The sequence below is a fragment of the Petromyzon marinus genome, chromosome 36 (assembly GCF_048934315.1).
Source record: "Petromyzon marinus isolate PM22_M1 ecotype Great Lakes invasive population chromosome 36, UKy_Petmar_22M1.pri1.0, whole genome shotgun sequence".
Classification (NCBI taxonomy): Eukaryota; Metazoa; Chordata; class Hyperoartia; order Petromyzontiformes; family Petromyzontidae; genus Petromyzon; species Petromyzon marinus.
Window position 1 is genome coordinate 812,660 of NC_133702.1, and position 16,828 is coordinate 829,487.

At 52.1% G+C, this 16,828-nt stretch overlaps 1 protein-coding gene across 2 annotated transcripts in view; it reads right to left on the reverse strand.

Annotated features, from left to right (window-relative positions):
* The window catches only part of LOC116949427 (protein FAM107B-like), a 32,974-nt gene that overhangs the window by 9,705 nt on the left and 6,441 nt on the right, over positions 1 to 16,828 (reverse strand). The gene's annotated exons all lie outside the window — the stretch shown is intronic.

The window sequence follows — 16,828 nt, forward strand, 5'->3', positions numbered from 1 at the left end:
GTAAACAAAACATGACAATTAGTTACGAGTACAGCACGCCGGTGTGTTGGATAGCAAAGCCACAACATTTACAATCCGAGTGCGACGTTTCTCCCGTAATTACAACTTGCTTCATCAGGCGGACAGCCATGAAGAAGTTCTCTCTCACATACCACTCACTCATACCGTGTAGCGGTGGTTATGCACAGGCCTGATTAGGGTGACTATCGAGTCCTCAGAAAGTGGTACTTGTTTCATCAGTCCCTTATGGATGATGGGCCAAGTTGACCCACGATGGGAAATGTAACTCTTGACCTAGCAGAGTGCTCTTGCACGTTGCACAAAGAGACCCAACCAAACATCTGTCACCATTATGAATACTGTACTGAATACTACGAATCCAAAAAATGGTTTATTCTGGCTCTCCGAGCTTCTGGTATTAACACTGAACCCTAACTATGCTAACAATGCCGTGGTATAAACCTCGGATATTAACAACGAATCCTGTGAATAATGAGGAATGCCTTAGTTTGGGACCGAGTCTTGGGCATAAGTGCCTCATACATTCGGGTCTATGAACCATCGAAGTTGAGGTTAGGGTGCAGCCCTGCAAGTGCTTGCCAACGTCTCTGCTCGCAGAATGCCTCCACTAGAGCGCGAGATGGCCCCTCTAGGAGGTATTTCTTCCACTCCGACCTGAAGTCTTGGAAAGAGGTGGGAGCACCCACACTTTACCCCACTGCACATGACCTGCCGATCCACTGTGGTGTACCCACGTTTACTGCTGGGTGGACAGAGGTGGAGGAAGGATTTAAGAAAGTTGCCCCGTTGATTCAACGGGCGTGCGCTGCGAGATCGAGCCAGATGGCCTCAGGATTGCAAGTCCAGGAACATCCGAACAAAAGAATTCGATACAATTATAGCGATACGATAAATATCCTTAATCCAAGCCACTTGTATGAACAATGAACCCAAACCAGTTGGCTCGTGGCCACATCTCTGGCACGAAAGGTGTCCTGCTTCGTACTGTAAGTATTTTAATCTATGTGTGCTGTGTGCGTGTCGCTTTGTGAGCCTTTTTTTGGAAAGCATTGACTATAGCATAGAGCGAGGGAAACCTGCAGAGCAAATTTGTCAATCCACTGCTGGATGAAGACCTCCCCAAGGCGTGTGCATCGTAGGGTTTATCGATCATATCTCACCATGCTGGTCATTGTGCCTTGAATGTGGGAAGCAATGGATGTTCAGGATGACAATGGATTTTGGTACAACAATGCCCTCTCTTCTGCTCACAATATCGCTCCGCAGTCTATCACAGCAGTCATGATGCATGGCGATTGCCTGTCCAGGAGGGATGATGGCGAGGTGTCGAGTTGACCATGTGACCTGGATGTGAACCGACATTAACACACTGCATTCTCTGTCAAGGCCACATTTTCTCAGTGCCTTGGCGCTGCTAAAAAGAACCTGCTGTGGAGTGATGGTGTCTGCAGGAATGCCTCGAGTGGCTTCGGATGACTCGACTTTATTTCTCACCAAGAGTTACAGAAACCATTGAGATGTTGCCCAGCTGACCTTACGGACACGAGTTTTCTTTTAATGTTGAGAGAAAGGCAGCTGGTCAAAACATTGATTTCTGACATTCCTCTCAAAAGGGAGCAAACATAACAAGCACTTGTTTAAAGTTCTGTCAGTAAGCACACACACACACACGGAAAGGGTCAATGTTTAGGCCTACAGTCCCATAGGGGCCAAGTGCTGTTACCGAGCACCTGGTAAGGCCGGAAGAGCACACAAGGGGTCGGTGTGGGGCCATAACCACGCTTGCCCCGTTGCCTTTGTATTCCCGGTAATGACAAAGACCACACGAAGCGCTAAGTATTTTAGACCCGGTGAGCCTACGGCAGGTCCACACCAATTAGGAGACCCGGCTCCCACTGCCTTGCACGGGTCACGTGTTCACAGCCACAGAATCGTTTGTGGGTAAGCATTATCCCTAGTCACAATGAGCGAGCAGCTTCAGGGGCAAGACGAGAGTTCTTCTGCGTAGAGATTGCAGCCTTGTAACAACATTGATGGAGCAGGCGCCATCCTCTTTCAAAGAAACCAAGTAGGATAATAACACAATTTCAGCAAGGTCACTTGCTGCTTTCTCTGCGAGGCCACAGGATTCTGAATGACCGCATCACATCGAGGCAGCGCTGGCCCGGGCAACTGCCCTCACCGTGCCCCACGCTCCGTCGCATCGGCACCGCTCCGTTAACCGGCACGGAACGGCGACCCGCGCCGACGCGGCGACCACAACCAGCCTAGCTCGACGAGCTCCCCAACAGCCGTGCCTCACGCGCTCACCGTTTAAAAAGGCAAGGGGCGTATCATGTTGGTGTGCTCTATTATGTTTAGTCGGGTAAAGAGCCCATAGAGGTTATGTGCACATCCTGTGCAATAGAGAAGCAAGAAATTATTCGAATGTCTTTTTTTTAAACCGGTAAAGCCTCACCGAGTTTCCAGAACTTTACAGGAGGGTCTTACTTTAGAGATATTTGGCGAATACCTTGAAGAAGTGTTTGGCATACGGGAGGGAACTGGAGAACTTGGAGAAAACCTAGGCCCGGCACGGCCGTCTCCTCGCCACCTCACAGTTCCATGCCTACAACACCTGGCAGGCCTTTGTCGTCACCCCATCCAGGCACTCACCAGGCTCAACCATGGCATGGCTTTTGAGGTTTGCAGACAGAGTACACGTGTGGATATTTGATCTCGATTCTAAACCTTGTGTTCAGGGCGACATTCTGTAACATAACTATTGGGCCATGCTCATTTTCAGGTGGCAGCCCTCAGCCAGAGGTGGAAACTGCACACATTCATGTGTATCCTACAGCATGATATCAAGTCTTGACATTGAGTTAAGAGCTTTGGGACGTGGAGTGAATCTCAGAGATGTTTCCAGTAACAGTGGACAGTTGTTCATGAGGAGTTTCTTGTTTGAAGTTGTTCACCACATTATAACTGTGGAGTGCCCTTGAGTCTCCAGGTATGCATGAGGTATATGAACAGATATCAGGTTGTGGAAAAAAAACGTGTAAATAAGTCTTTGTGTGTGCATGTTGGGACAAGTTCTGTTAGCGAGCACCTATTAAGGCTGGCACAGCACTCGAGGGTGGGTAGCCAGCACTACGTCCAGCCATCTCAGTCTCCCCAATGTTGATGTTTAGGCCCCGCTCCAGGAACTAATCTAAGCCCAACTTGACTTGGGGGCAGGCCCAGGATTAGATCATAAATTGGTCGCCAATGTTGGCCGTGAGCGGTAATCGTACTTGGGTTGCCGGGTTCATAACACGGAGCGTTTGCCACCCCCCCCCCCCTCATCTCTTCCCCCCTCCCACAAAGACACACACACGTTCACGCGCAAGTAATCCGCCCAGACTCCCAACTCTCTCTCTGCGACCCCCTCGTGTAGTTCCGCGCCAAGGCTCAGCGAAAGGCCTGCCTCGCTCCCTTCCCCTGGGCGTGAACCGTGACGCCGCAGCCACTCCGTGCGGACGCATCAGCTGCGCGAGCCAAGGCAGCTGGTGCCAGGCACGTCTGGTATTTGGCTGCGATCCCAGCGGCAGTAGCGGTGGGGGAGGAGCGGTGCCGCCACCGTCGGGTTAATTCGGGGGCTATTCCCCACGCTGGGCTCTTCTAATGGCCCGGCGCGCGCCGTGCACGCACACGCGGGCGCTCGCGGCAGCGCCGGCGCTCGTGGCCTCACGGGGGCTTCGTCTTTCATCTCTCACCCCTCCCTCTCATCCTTGACGTAGCTTTGAGCAGCGGGGGGTCTCATCCCCGGCGGCACGCGCGCGCGCACGGGAGCGGCAGTGGCGCGGCGCTCAGATGCCCGGGGCTTGGAATCGGCTCCTGGCTGTAAATTCTCAGCACCGGTGCTAAGCCATGCAGGGTCTCTAACTGGCCCAGATCTCTCCCACTCCGGGAGCCGTGCGTGTGCACGCACAGCCCAATTTATCGATCCGCCGCTGGCCGAGGGCGCCGGCGCGCCCCGTGGGCGGCGAGGAATATTTGACCATATTTCACCACGCCGGTCACCGAGGGTTGGTGACGGTGCAGGGGAGAACGGAACGACAACGGCCGTTTCTGCACCGCGCTCAACCACGCACGCCACCAATTACGCCGGTCACAGGTCGTGACGGGCACCGACTGCGGCACTCGCCAGGCTCAACGCGCTCGGGGTCATTTGGTCACAAGTGGAGTGTGAACCCGAGCACGGAGGGGGAAGCCAAAGGTGGATGGGCACACACGGTGCTGGCCCCACCTCTCAAGGAACAGGTCCTCACGCACAGCACTTCCCGCAAAAGGCAATTCAGGGTGAGGAATGATTATTTATTTAAATACCCAAAGTGTCTTCCTCATTAGGCTCGTGAGGAGTGGTGGTTAACGCCATTAGCAGCCATGCGCCACATCACTATGATGAGGAACAATCCATCCATAGGGTATTAAGCATCCGTCCTGCATTGGGTTGTATCCATCCACATTGTAGTGTATTGCATTTTAAATGCCATTGGCCAAGCCTGTACAACGATAGGCTTGGCCAATGGCTTTATGGGAAGCAACCTGTCTGTCCTGTGGCAATGCATCGGTAGATTTACCTCGGGAGATGAGTGGGCTGCGAAGCCCTGTACATCGCAAGAGAACTTCCGTCCGCTTGGCCTGTGGGTGCAGACCTGCAGGCTAGCCATTAGCCTGAGGGCGGTGCCGAGAGATGAAATGCTGCCACTGCGCTCCGGTTCATGTCGGATTAGGTGCCCAATACCGGAAATCTAAACCCTGCCAAGCACTGCGAAGATTGCTTTTTCCACTTGTGCTCGTGTTTATACGATAGGAAACATGGGACTACAGATTTGTGAGATATTAACTGACGTGTATAACATTTTTGATTTCTGATAGCAATACGAGGTTGTGTGGCGCTGTGGTAAGAGATTGTATGCTTTGCGAGTTGAAATTCCCAAGTGGGGGTTGTGACAGCACATCATTTCAACAGGTTCAATAAAATTTAAATAAAAAATTATTGTAGAATGGAGAGACCCGGCCCTATCATGGGAATGTGGAATTTACCTGGCTGGCTCTGGGTCACCAAGGAGACAAATGCTGCCCAGTTCGGCAGGGAGAGAATGTCTCGACCTCAGCCCACCTGGCCAACCTCTCACATCTCTTGCATTTTTTCCATCGGTTCTCTCCCAAACGGTGCCAGTGTTTATCTGGACGCAGAACAAAGCATTCCCAATCCATTTCGGATCCACTGCCCGACACAGCACAGCAAGAACGGCACATGAAGCAACAAACTCAGGCGTGACCTCGCAGGCCTTTTAGATACCAAATATTTCAAATACATCCATTAAGAGGAACATTTATATCGATTAAAAAATCTACTAAACGTGATACGTGCATTAATGCACCACAGTCACTAGACTATGATATCCGTAAAATAATGAAAATATAAATAAGGGTACTGTACTACTACGATGAAACAGATCAATTTTGGCTCCGAGTTGACAGCAGAGCAAGTGTGAAATCTGTTGACTCGGTGCATCTTTGGTAGGGGCGCAAGGTCATCATTATTAACACGGTGCCTTTGCGTGTGGCCGGGCTGTGCTGGATAGCGTGGGATTATTTATAGCCCGCACAGCCTCTGGCTGGGACACCGTTGCCAACTCTCATCTCAGGTGTTTTCATTCCCAAGCCGTTTCTCCAGCAGGGCTCAATCAGCGAGGCCAGCAGTGCGGCGACTGTGCGCTGTGCACTAAATCTCACCATCTTTCACGCACCATCGCCGTGGGCTCCTCCCGCCCCCACCTCATCCCTTCGCCCGCACGGCCGTAACAAGAGGCTCGTACAACGCCTCTCATTGTCTTAAGCCCGCCTATAAAAGCACGCATCCTTACGGCTCGTCTCAAGAGCCGCAAGGTTATATAGCGAACGTGTCCGTGCTTATTTCGGCAACCGGGATTTTGAAAAATAACGACAATAAAAAATGTTGTTGCTCCGTCCTTCGACGGTAAATCCTGCCTTGTGCTAAGAAGTCGGGGGTTTAATGGAGACGAATGGAACTATAAATTGGTCTGTGTGCCCTCTACAGAGACTCGGGGAAGGACGCTCACCACGGAAAAGTTGTAGCACCAATCCGCGGCGTCCTGCCGAAACGGATCGCCGCCATCCCAGCAGAGAGAACGGCGGTCCCTCTGTCCGGAGGCCCTGAGCTCGACAACATGAGTTTGAACCCAGGTGTTGGTTGAGTCTGTGATCAACCCAGTTTCGCAAGGGCAGTAGAAGTGGATGGTTTGACTGCTCAAATTAACGACACTTAAGATAAGGGCTATATGAGATCTACAGACAAAGCTCTCGATTAGATTAAAACTAACGCTCAAATGGCGAGTAGAGTAACGCCGCTCTACAACGAGGTCGCACCTCATCATATCTGCCGCTGCGTGCCGATACGGCACGATGTTCCGACGTTGTGCCGCACGTGCTGGGAACGTCTTGAGGAACCGAATTTGGGGAACTGAAGTGGAGTTCCCAAAAATTCGGTTCCTGAAAAAGAATAACTCCGTTGTATAACCTACAAACGCGTCAGAGCATAACCGCGAAAAAACCCGGCGCTGTGAGATTATAGTAAAAAGCCCCCATCCACCACCACCACCACCACCTCCTCCTATTCGACTCAATGTTTTAGTCACAATTAAATTCACAATTAGATTCACCTTCTGCCATCACGATGCATTCAGAATGTAGGGTGGCTTTGCCGTTTTCATTAACTAAATCACAGAGGATACGCTCCAGTTGAGGTGAATGGATTCTTAGGTGAATCAATAAATCAATGAGTGTTTTACATCACGCGCATTACAGGCTTTGAGGCCCAATATCTGCCACAGGAAAATGGTTCCTATGTCACTCGGAAATCACTCATTCCACCGTTCAGCTCTCTGCTTGGTAGCCAAGTCATTACCATAAATGCTATTCCACTGCACACAGTCCCCTTGTTAAGATACGAGAGCGTTGTATTGGTGAAAGTCAGGGGGTGTGTTTGGTTCAAGGTTGCATGCTGCCACTGACAACGCAGTTGCTTCAGTTCCGCACGAATACCTAAATTGACAGAAACGCGGACAACTCGGCATTTGGGCCGTCCTTTCATTCCGTTCTCAACCTCTTACATTCGCACACAAGGGCCACGGCGTACGCGCGCGTGACCCACGCTTACCGAGGTCTGCAATACCAGCCGAGCGCAATTAACGGCGCTGGCGCAAGGCCGTCGACCGAAGGTGGCGATGCTGATAAAGGCGCGCGCACGCAAGCTCACGTTTCCTTCGCCAGGAACCGCGAGCGGCGTCACGGGCTGCCCGCGTGGGGGAACTCGCAAAGGCTTCCCAATGTGGCAAGAGGTGGGGGGGAGGGGGGGGGGATTTACGCCGGCGGTTCCACGCGTCGATTTCGGTTCCGTTAGCGTGAAGTGGAACCCAAGGTGGAGAGTTTTTGGCCATCACGGTCGCGAGTGGCTAAAGCCGAATAGAAGCCGCGTGTAAGCAACAGGGCCTCTTATAGAAGCAGTGAATTCGCCACTGGTTGCTTCTGCAACACTGTCGAGCGCTGTGCTCTCGTCTACCAGGCTGAACGGTTCATCTCCTCCGTACTGGGTTCAACCGCCACCATACCGCAGGGCACGGCCCTTGTGATGCTTTTTGCGCGTGTTAGTTTGTTGCCCTTCCCTCGCACCTCCGATCAGCGCGGTTGGCTACGTACGGTGCGAAAGACTTTCAACACACTCACATACACACGTGACAGTTTTTTGCGTGCATTCATTGGCAATCAGCCTGCGAGGGCCACGCCACTGCCCACCCGCCTCGACGCATACGTAACAGAAATTTCGTACGTTGCGTAACCAGCAGTGAACAGGGTTTTTATTGTTGTGTCTATGTTCCCTATGAAGCTCTGGGGCTATTCAAGTTCAGATACACTTGTTCAGCAACACGGCGCGTGGATCACGTTCCCTTCGTTCAGTGCCCAGACACAGACGTCACCAACTGGCTGTAAATCGGTAGCCGGAGCCGTCTTGAGGGTAGACGGCGAATCGGGGTAACCGGCCCGGGCCCCGCGCTTGGGGGGGGGGCCCGCGCTTTGGGGGGGCCCCGCGCTTTGGGGGGGCCCTGTCCGGTTTAGTTTTATGGCGTCAGGAGGGGGGGGGGGGGCACAGTGTGGGGTTTGCCCAGGGCCCCGCACTCCCCGATGGACAGCCCTGTTGGTAGCAATGTGTAACGGAGAATCACGTGTGTGTGTGTATAAATTAAATAAATGTTCCAGATAGTTGAAAGCTCGGGGGAACAGACCAAGGACGCAGCGCCACGCGCTCACGCCGGGGTTGCTCAGCCGGCGCCAGCACGGGGGCGTCACGTGCGTGGGCGGAACGCGGCACGCACGGCCCCCCGTTGTCTCTCCACTGCTGGACGAGGACCTGCCCACAGTCGTCAGAGATATATGACCGTACTTCGCCACGCTGGGTCGGTGCGGGTTTGGTGAAGGTGGAGGGGAGTGCGGACCGACGACGGATCTTGCTGCATTGCCCTCTGCTGTCCAAGGGGGGCTGGGGGTCACCGATCCAAGCACTGTGCAGGCTCGGCGCCCGCTTAGCTGCCGAGATCCGACGCGCATTGAAGGCGAATTGGCCAAAGGCAGCAACGCTGCATCACGATTAACGTGCAAGTCAATGTATCGCTGCTCAAATGAGTAATGGGCTGGCACTCGTGTCCACTGTTGGCCCCCGAGCCAGTTGCAGACATTTCCACATTGCTTTGCTGGGGCCAACTGACCCACGGGATGCCGGCTGTTGGCAGCGCTCTCCGTATCGACCCCAGGGCAACGCTAGGCAAGCGCGGTACAAAAGCACGGCAGATTCTGCAGACTAGGCAAACGGAAAGAACCCCGCATTGATCCTCGGGTAGAAACGCTACGCAGACAAGCGGCCGTCGCTGCGAGTGGTCACGGTGGAGAGGCAGGCCGACCGAACCACGGCCCTGTCGCAGCACACTGCCGCGCATTCTCCTGGACCTCTTCGCACCATTCTCGTGGACCTCTTCGCACCAGTCTCGTGGACCTCTTCGCACCAGTCTCGTGGACCTCTTCGCACCATTCTCGTGGACCTCGCACCATTCTCGTGGACTTCTTCGTACCATTCTCCTGGACTTCGCACCACCTATTTAATGCCAAAGACCGGATGACATTTTCACAATTCTGGCAACTGCCTGATGATTCTGGCTGTAACTACCAGCGAAATGTCTGTACCCAAATCATTTAATGTGCGTGGGTTGCTCTCAAACAATACACCAGCGTGTGCTGGAGCAGCGACACATTGTCATGTTTGTTCACGCGACAACTTTACTAATTGGCTGTGTCAGGTGGAGAAGGGTGTACAACACACATTTACTCACACGATCTAACTAAGAAATAAATTATGCATCATATTGGTCACAAAAGCCTACGTGTTAGCCTATTTTTTTTTGCAGTTCCATTTAAATCCACATATAACATGTTTTGTTTCCTGTCCACATACAAGGCATTCTCTTTGTGGGGACAAGTGGTGGTACAAATGTAGTGAGTGCAACTGAGTCGCAGACGTGCTCTTTGGAGGCAACACATTTATTGATACCAACACAATGGGGCAACTACCCCTTCACCAGATAACAAATTATGGTGGTGGACCACTGCACGCCGAGCGTGGTGCCACCCTCACACCCCATCCTGTAGGGGTCGGCACTGCACGCCGAGCGTGGTGCCACCCTCACACCCCATCCTGTAGGGGTCGGCACTGCACGCCGAGCGTGGTTCCACTCTCACACCCCATCCTGTAGGGGTCGGCACTGCACGCCCAGCGTGGTGCCACTCGGCGCGATGACTCGGCGCTCACCGAGCCCCTCTAGGGCCGGTACGACACCCACATGTGTCTACGATGTCGCTACACACCTGATGTGAGTACATCGCACGCTGTGCCTCGCTAGAGCTGGCATTACAGTGACATCTACGATGTCGCTACACACGTGATGTCCGTGATGTGAGTACATCGCACGCCGTGCCTCGCTAATGCCGGCATTACACAGTGACATCCACGATGTCGCTACACAAAGGTTGGGATACTTTGCTACAAACCCAGCGACCCAGAGTTTCATTCCTGGCCACAGCTAATATCAAGTTCAGAGTGAAATCAGAACCAGTCTCGTCCTGCTCTCTCGTCACCATTATTGAGTGGCGTGGTGAAGTATGGTCAAATAACCCCCACCCTCCCCCCCCCCCACATGAGCGAATGGCTGGATTTTATAATAATTTTTTTTTTACCAAAGTCTATTTTTATATAAACACATGCACATTTGAATACCGATGGGAAAGAAAAAATGCAAGGCAAACAGTTTGGGGGTCCAGGACATCCTGGCTGTTGTGTATATTTTTCTTTGCTTCGTTCTGCGTTATGCTTCGTTCTGTATTCTGTTTGGGGACAATTCTCTAACACGCGGATGATGAAATCAAGGCAAGTTGGACAGTACTCTCACGTAATACACGAGTCTTTTAGCGATCGCTCGTTTAACCAGCTGCAAGTACAACATTTCCACATGGAAATTTATACAACATTTCTTGCCCGAATCATTTGAAATGGAATTTAGCATGTTGCTTGGGTTAAGAGTAAAACATGTGAATATTATACTTTAAATTAGAAGAGGGGATCTAGAAAGCTGGGTACCGAGTATACATCTGAAGTGTCAACGATTCGGAGACAGAGTTTATAGGAGGCACCTTCTTTTAAACAACTTCCATGGTCTCATCCATACACTCTCCACATTAGCTTAGCCTCGCCTGTACATAACACTGGCTGTCTAACACTGACGGCGCTGACTGTGATAGCTAGCCAACTGCTATCTTTCGTAGCGCAATGTCTAGTGGAGACGGCAGTGACGAGACCACTCCCAGAACCGGCAGCCTCGAGCTCCCGCTCTCGGCCCCTTTTATGCTACCAGCGCAACCTGGGTCCGCCCCGACCATGCCTCCCTTCTCGAACCCACTAGCAGGTTCCAGGGGCCTCCAGATGGGGTCCTCCATAACCCTTGCCCTAGTTCCTCCACTCTGCCAACACCCTCACCGGCGTGTGCGTCGTCTGTCCACCACGGCCGGCGCTATTACACTACACTTCTATGAGACCAAGCACAAAGAAGTCATCGTGACGGGCGGGCGATGACCTCTTGACCTTCACCGTAACCGAGAGGAGCGTAGGGTGGTGCTCACTTAGCTGGTCCGGAGCTGCCGGTGGAAATTCACCATCCTCATGGTAGGGCCCAGTCTCTCCAAAGGGGCAAACACGACTGGCTCAACCGTGACTCTCCACCGTCCCCCCCCACATTCACACCAAGGCAAGGGCCCTCGCTGTTGATCTCGACAGCCAGGACTGCACCCGGTCACCCTCGTCCCCCCAGGGCTGACGTTTAGACTGTGCACGCCGGTGGCTCTCCTAGGGTAGGCTCAGCGCCGCTTTGGAGACCACTTCCAGCCTCCCCGCCCCTCGACGTGCACGGCAGGGAATCGAACCCAGATCGCGCGGCGAGCGAACCACCGTGCCTTCGCCACGCACGCGCACACAGTGCTCGCTCAGCAACTTCCAGAGGTCCGATGAGAATTACACGAGAGAGGAATAAATCAATAATGATTTTCTAGTTTGTCCGTCTAATCCCGGGTGTCGTACCGACGTTCAAAGCAAAAACCGCTGTCACTTTGCACAGCGGTGGGGGAAGAGCTTTTGTAACGCAACGTGCGTTCACACGCCAAGTCTCAAAGCGCTGTACAGAAACATCTTCTTTGGTTCTTTCGGTAAAGTCACGTAGAATGAAACAATAAAGTGTTCCTTTTATTAGGTACCCTGCCGTGGGAATGTGGAATTTCCACCTATCAATCGGTGCTGCCATTGAAGAGGAGCGTTGCCCATTGTTTGTTCTAGCTGGGATACACTTTGGCTTGGGGGTTTGTTGCGTATTTTCTTTGCCCGAGTAAAAAGCAACCGTACGCTGCATTTTCACGAACTGAACAAATAAGCCACACGTCATTTGCGAAAGTCATGCCCGGTTATGCAACTGTGGTAACTAATCTACTTTAGCCATGGCGAAATGTGCGTGCGCGCAAAAGCTTTACACATATGTACGTTTTAAAACGGTAATTGGCCATCTATAAATTTCACTAACAACCATGCAGGACATCCATTATTCATTGGTTGACGATTCGAACTGAATAATACATGAACTGAGAATTAAGTTGAGATGGATGGAACGCCGGCTTGTGTTGCCTTCAGCAGAGCAAGCGCTACGACTTTTAACCAGAACCTTGTTCGCGTCTTTGTTTTGTCCGAACTTGTTTGGAGTTTCCCCTCCCCCCTCTCCCTTATGGATTTATCTCTTGGATATTTTGCTAGGAATGCCCTGGCAGTATACATACGCTAAAGCCAACCCTGGAAATTATTAATGGAATGCTGGAGAAAAGTAATTGTGGACCTAATTGGGGAGAGGAGGTTTCGCGACAGGCAGTAGAGGGCACGGCTGATTAGAGCTTATTCTGAACGTCTCAAGCGCTGGAGTGGCACCCAGAGCTTGTTGACCAATGGGAAGACCGAAGGCCAATGACATTACATTGCACATGATGGGCAGCAATACGTTAAGACGCTCAATGTCAGTGTCGAAGGTTGCTTGCCACGAGAGTGCGTAGTTTTGCTAATTCCTCTTTTGAGGGGGCCCAGACTACAGTGGTTTGCTATCTGGTCCATAGTTTTGGCTGTATGGCCACAGTCGCACCGCTGTGGCTTGTCTTTAATTGTCCATTCATGAAGGAAAGGTGTGCATCGGCCTGGTGTTCACATTCCTCCAGTGTCTTCGAGGAGGAATGTAAAAGCCAGAAGGTGTGATGTTTGGGTCGTGAATGAGGTGTTTATTCTGTTTCGTCCACTCTGTTCGCTGGCTATTTCATTGGCCGTGGAGTAATGAATGATGGGCCGAGTCAACCTCCAAATGGGATAGGAACTCGTAGGTCACGACCGTGCACGAACACACGTGGCCAGACACAGGGGCGACTCGTCATGTGACCATTAAGTCCCCCACCCCTCCCCCAGCGAGAGTTTTTTTCTGGCTCGACTCAAAGCCTCCCTCCAGGTTCTATTGAAATGCTCCGTTGCCACGGTAGCGACCGTCAACAACACAAAAGGCCATGAATAATCCCACCCGGTCGTAAAACGCTTCGCGCGCTTCCTGTCATGTTGGCACTTCCCCTGGTCCTACAGCAGCGCTGGAAGTACCCAGGCACAGACAATCCAAGAGACATTCACAGCCGCGCATCACGGTCCCCTTGCTCGAATGAGCAAGCGCTCGTATCCACCGCCAGCCCTCTGCCTTTGAGGGAAAATTCCACATTCCCATGACCGAGAACAGTCTATCCACGGGACTACCACAGTTGTCTTTCCACCAGAGTGCTACTCGTCCAGTAATGAATGGTTCTCCATGTTGACGCTCTTTAAAATAACTAGGCAAGATCCCCACTGAGATTCAATTGTGCGTGGGACACGCAAGCGCCTGTAGTCAGGAAGAGAAAGGTGGTGCATCATTATTAATTATAGGATCCAATCAACCGGATGTCACTGTACGGTTTAGAGTGCTTAATTTATAATTGGAAATTCACGCGTGCCAACGGCATTGAACGGCTAACAGACGGCCTCCATCACCCCTCCGGGGTCCTTAAAATAAAGTACAGCCTCTACTGCAAGTCAGTCGTGGGTCGTCCAACGGAGATGCAGTTGCCAACCCAGGGGAACGAGGGATTTCCAGCAATGGCTCATACGGCTACTGGTCGACTGAATGCGGCTTGGTCAAAGCAGCGGCTTGCCCGAGTGGGAATTTAACCGTCGAACCCATGGGGCTGTTGGCCCAGGCGAGCGCTCCGAGCCTCACAGCTGTCCATCCGTCTGTCCGTCCGTGGGCTCCGCGTGCAGTCTCAGCATTGATTAGCTATAACTGAGAGGCAGCCTTTTATCGCAACGTGTGACATGACCAAATGTAATCCATTATTCATAGGGCAGGGCGCTGCTGCAGGCACGCGCGTACGGAAGGCTTTACGACGCACTGTGAAGTTAACGTCCGTTAACTCGTGAGCAGCTCCGTGAACTTCATATACGACGAGGTCGTCGTAGCCATTAACACCAAACGCATTGTGCCATTCCTTCCTTCCTTATGCCAGATTCTGCAGCTGTTGTGGTCAACAGCCGACCTGCAAGGGCTGTGCTGACAGCATCTCCACGTGGTGGCTTGAGCTATCTTCCCCCCCGTTCAAGGAGCGGGACAGATAACAAAGACAATCAGTGGGTTTCCCAAAACTAAGTTGGCCAACTAATTCAGCTCATTCAAATAAAAATGTGTTTATCCAAGCTGATTAACTTAATAGTTTCCCACCGCCTACTTGTTATGGTGATTTTTGATCATTTGTTCCCCGTTCGAACAGTCTGAGAATCCGTACTCTAGATTTTCCAAATTGACTTTTATTTCAATAAACGCCGCTTTCTTCCACGAGCCACAGCGTCGTTGAGTGCCGTCAGTCTGCTCGGACGGCAATCCCCCTCCCTCTCCTCACGCCTCAAAAGCTGCGCCAGTCTGCACCGACAGTTCAGGCCGTCCCGGACGCCCCATCTGGCCTCATTTGGCTGCACATCAACCACGTCCCCCACGATACCAATTTGGTGGCGCCCACGTGTGGCTCTGTCTCAATGCCCCTGCGTCTCTGTTTTTCCCATATCCTCGTGCTCCCGTGTTCCCATATCCCAATGTCCCAGTGGCCCCATGTCTCTTCGTCCTGGTTCAGCAGAGGCCTTCCTCGGCGAGGCTGTGGGATCAAATTGGTTGTCAACAGGCGGGCAAGGTCGCCAATCCCCTCGTCGAAATGGTGCCCAGGATTCAGCGACCCAAGGCGGGGAAGACCCAAGACCAGACGCCGAGCTAGCTGCACGAGCAAACCTTCAAGGTCAGGTGTTGACTTTGCGTCAAGTGCTGCAGGTTTTAGTCAAACAGCGTCAAAGTGATGGCAAGTTCTGGTGATGTGTGTGTCAATGGCCGTGATGACCTCTTCACCTGCAACGTGTTGTATATTGGAACACCTTGATATGGAATTTGTTCTGCGGTTCTACGGCCGTGGTGTGCCGGGAGAGTCCGAGAGTGCAGGTGGGACGGCCCGTGTGGGCGTTTTGCCATTTCCTCTTCAGAAATGCATGGTTACCCTGGTAAAAAACACATGGTCTTATCTGGATGTACTCTCAGAAACAGTTTTCGTGTTGATGTAGTTACTGGGTATTTTATCTTAAGAGATAACATCCTAGTGTTCCCAGAATGACAGCCCCATGAAGCGTTGCCGACTCGACACGGCAGTGGCGGCTCAGCAGAGTGCTGCCTCGTGGCGTTAGTTCCGTGAGAAAATAATTCCCATGTTCATGCCGAGCCGGTTTTGTGGCCAAACAATGCGATCACATCTCGTGTGTGTGGGCTGAGCGTATGAGCTGTACGTGAGCTGGGTGTGAGAGCTGTATGTACAAGCTGTACGTGCGAGCTGTATGTACGAGCTGTGTGACTGTATTAGCTGTGTGTACGAGCTGTACGTATAAATTGTGCGCGAGCTGTATGTACGAGCCGTGTGTAGCAGCTATACATGCGAGCTGTGCGCAAGAGCTGGCGGCACTAATTTGGCCGGCTCTTACGAACGATTCACGCAAGTCGGGTGGCAGAGGTCAGGTCAGAAAGCTCAACTCGGCCCATCATCCATTTTGGGTCAATTAAAAAGGAGCATATACCGTGTTGTGCGGATTCTACAGTGGTCGTGCTATGGAGAGACCGACCAAACGTCATGGGAACGTGGAATTTTCTCCACCGTCTCACGGCCACCAACGGAGAGGAGCGCCACCCCACCGTTCATCCGAGCGCGGGCGCGCGGGCAGATTTTACATGACGGAACACAGACTAACGCAACCGAAAGACGAAGAACGTGACGACCAAAATAAAGGGAGGGTCCCAGGCTGTGTCCCGTGCGACTTTCAAAGCCGAGGCTCTGACAGCTCAAAGCCGCCCCCCCCTCCCTTCCCTCCACGCTTCCCCTGACATCTCCCTCCACCGCACCGCCTACAGCGGGCTGAGGCTGCTTCCCACCCGCAGCACGGCGGTGGCGGCAGCAGCAGAATCAGATTATCACAATATGTATTTATACTCTTTGGTTCTATTTTATTTTATACCTACGTGACTTTACCGAATAGAACCAAAGAGTATGGATCCTTGCAGTCACGAAAGCTTCAAATCTAGAATTGTATTCATACTGTAGGAATCCGATGACCTATAAAGCTCTTTTTGTACAGATGCTCGGTAGCGGCGGGTAAGAACTTTACAACAACAGTGCAAAAAACACGATAGGAGTGGAAAGCATAGGAAAGGTTAACAAATCAGAAAAAATATATACAAATACAACTATATTTATCTTACCAGGTAAAGCCCAATGACATATCAACGTATTTTTCAGAAGCGACCAGGCCACAAATGATAGCCCAAAGTGGCTTGTGGAAATTTATTGCAGAAAAATATCGGAAATAACATCAATGCAGCGGCAGCCGTGGCACCGCTGGAGACTCGCCGGGTCGCTTTGTTGCAGAATCGTCGACGGCACGAATCGCGCGGGCAAACGTGCGCACGCGAGCAGCCGAGCTGCCGTTATCCACGCGTGCATGCGTGCGTGCTTGCAGACGCACGTGCCAGTGTGTGTG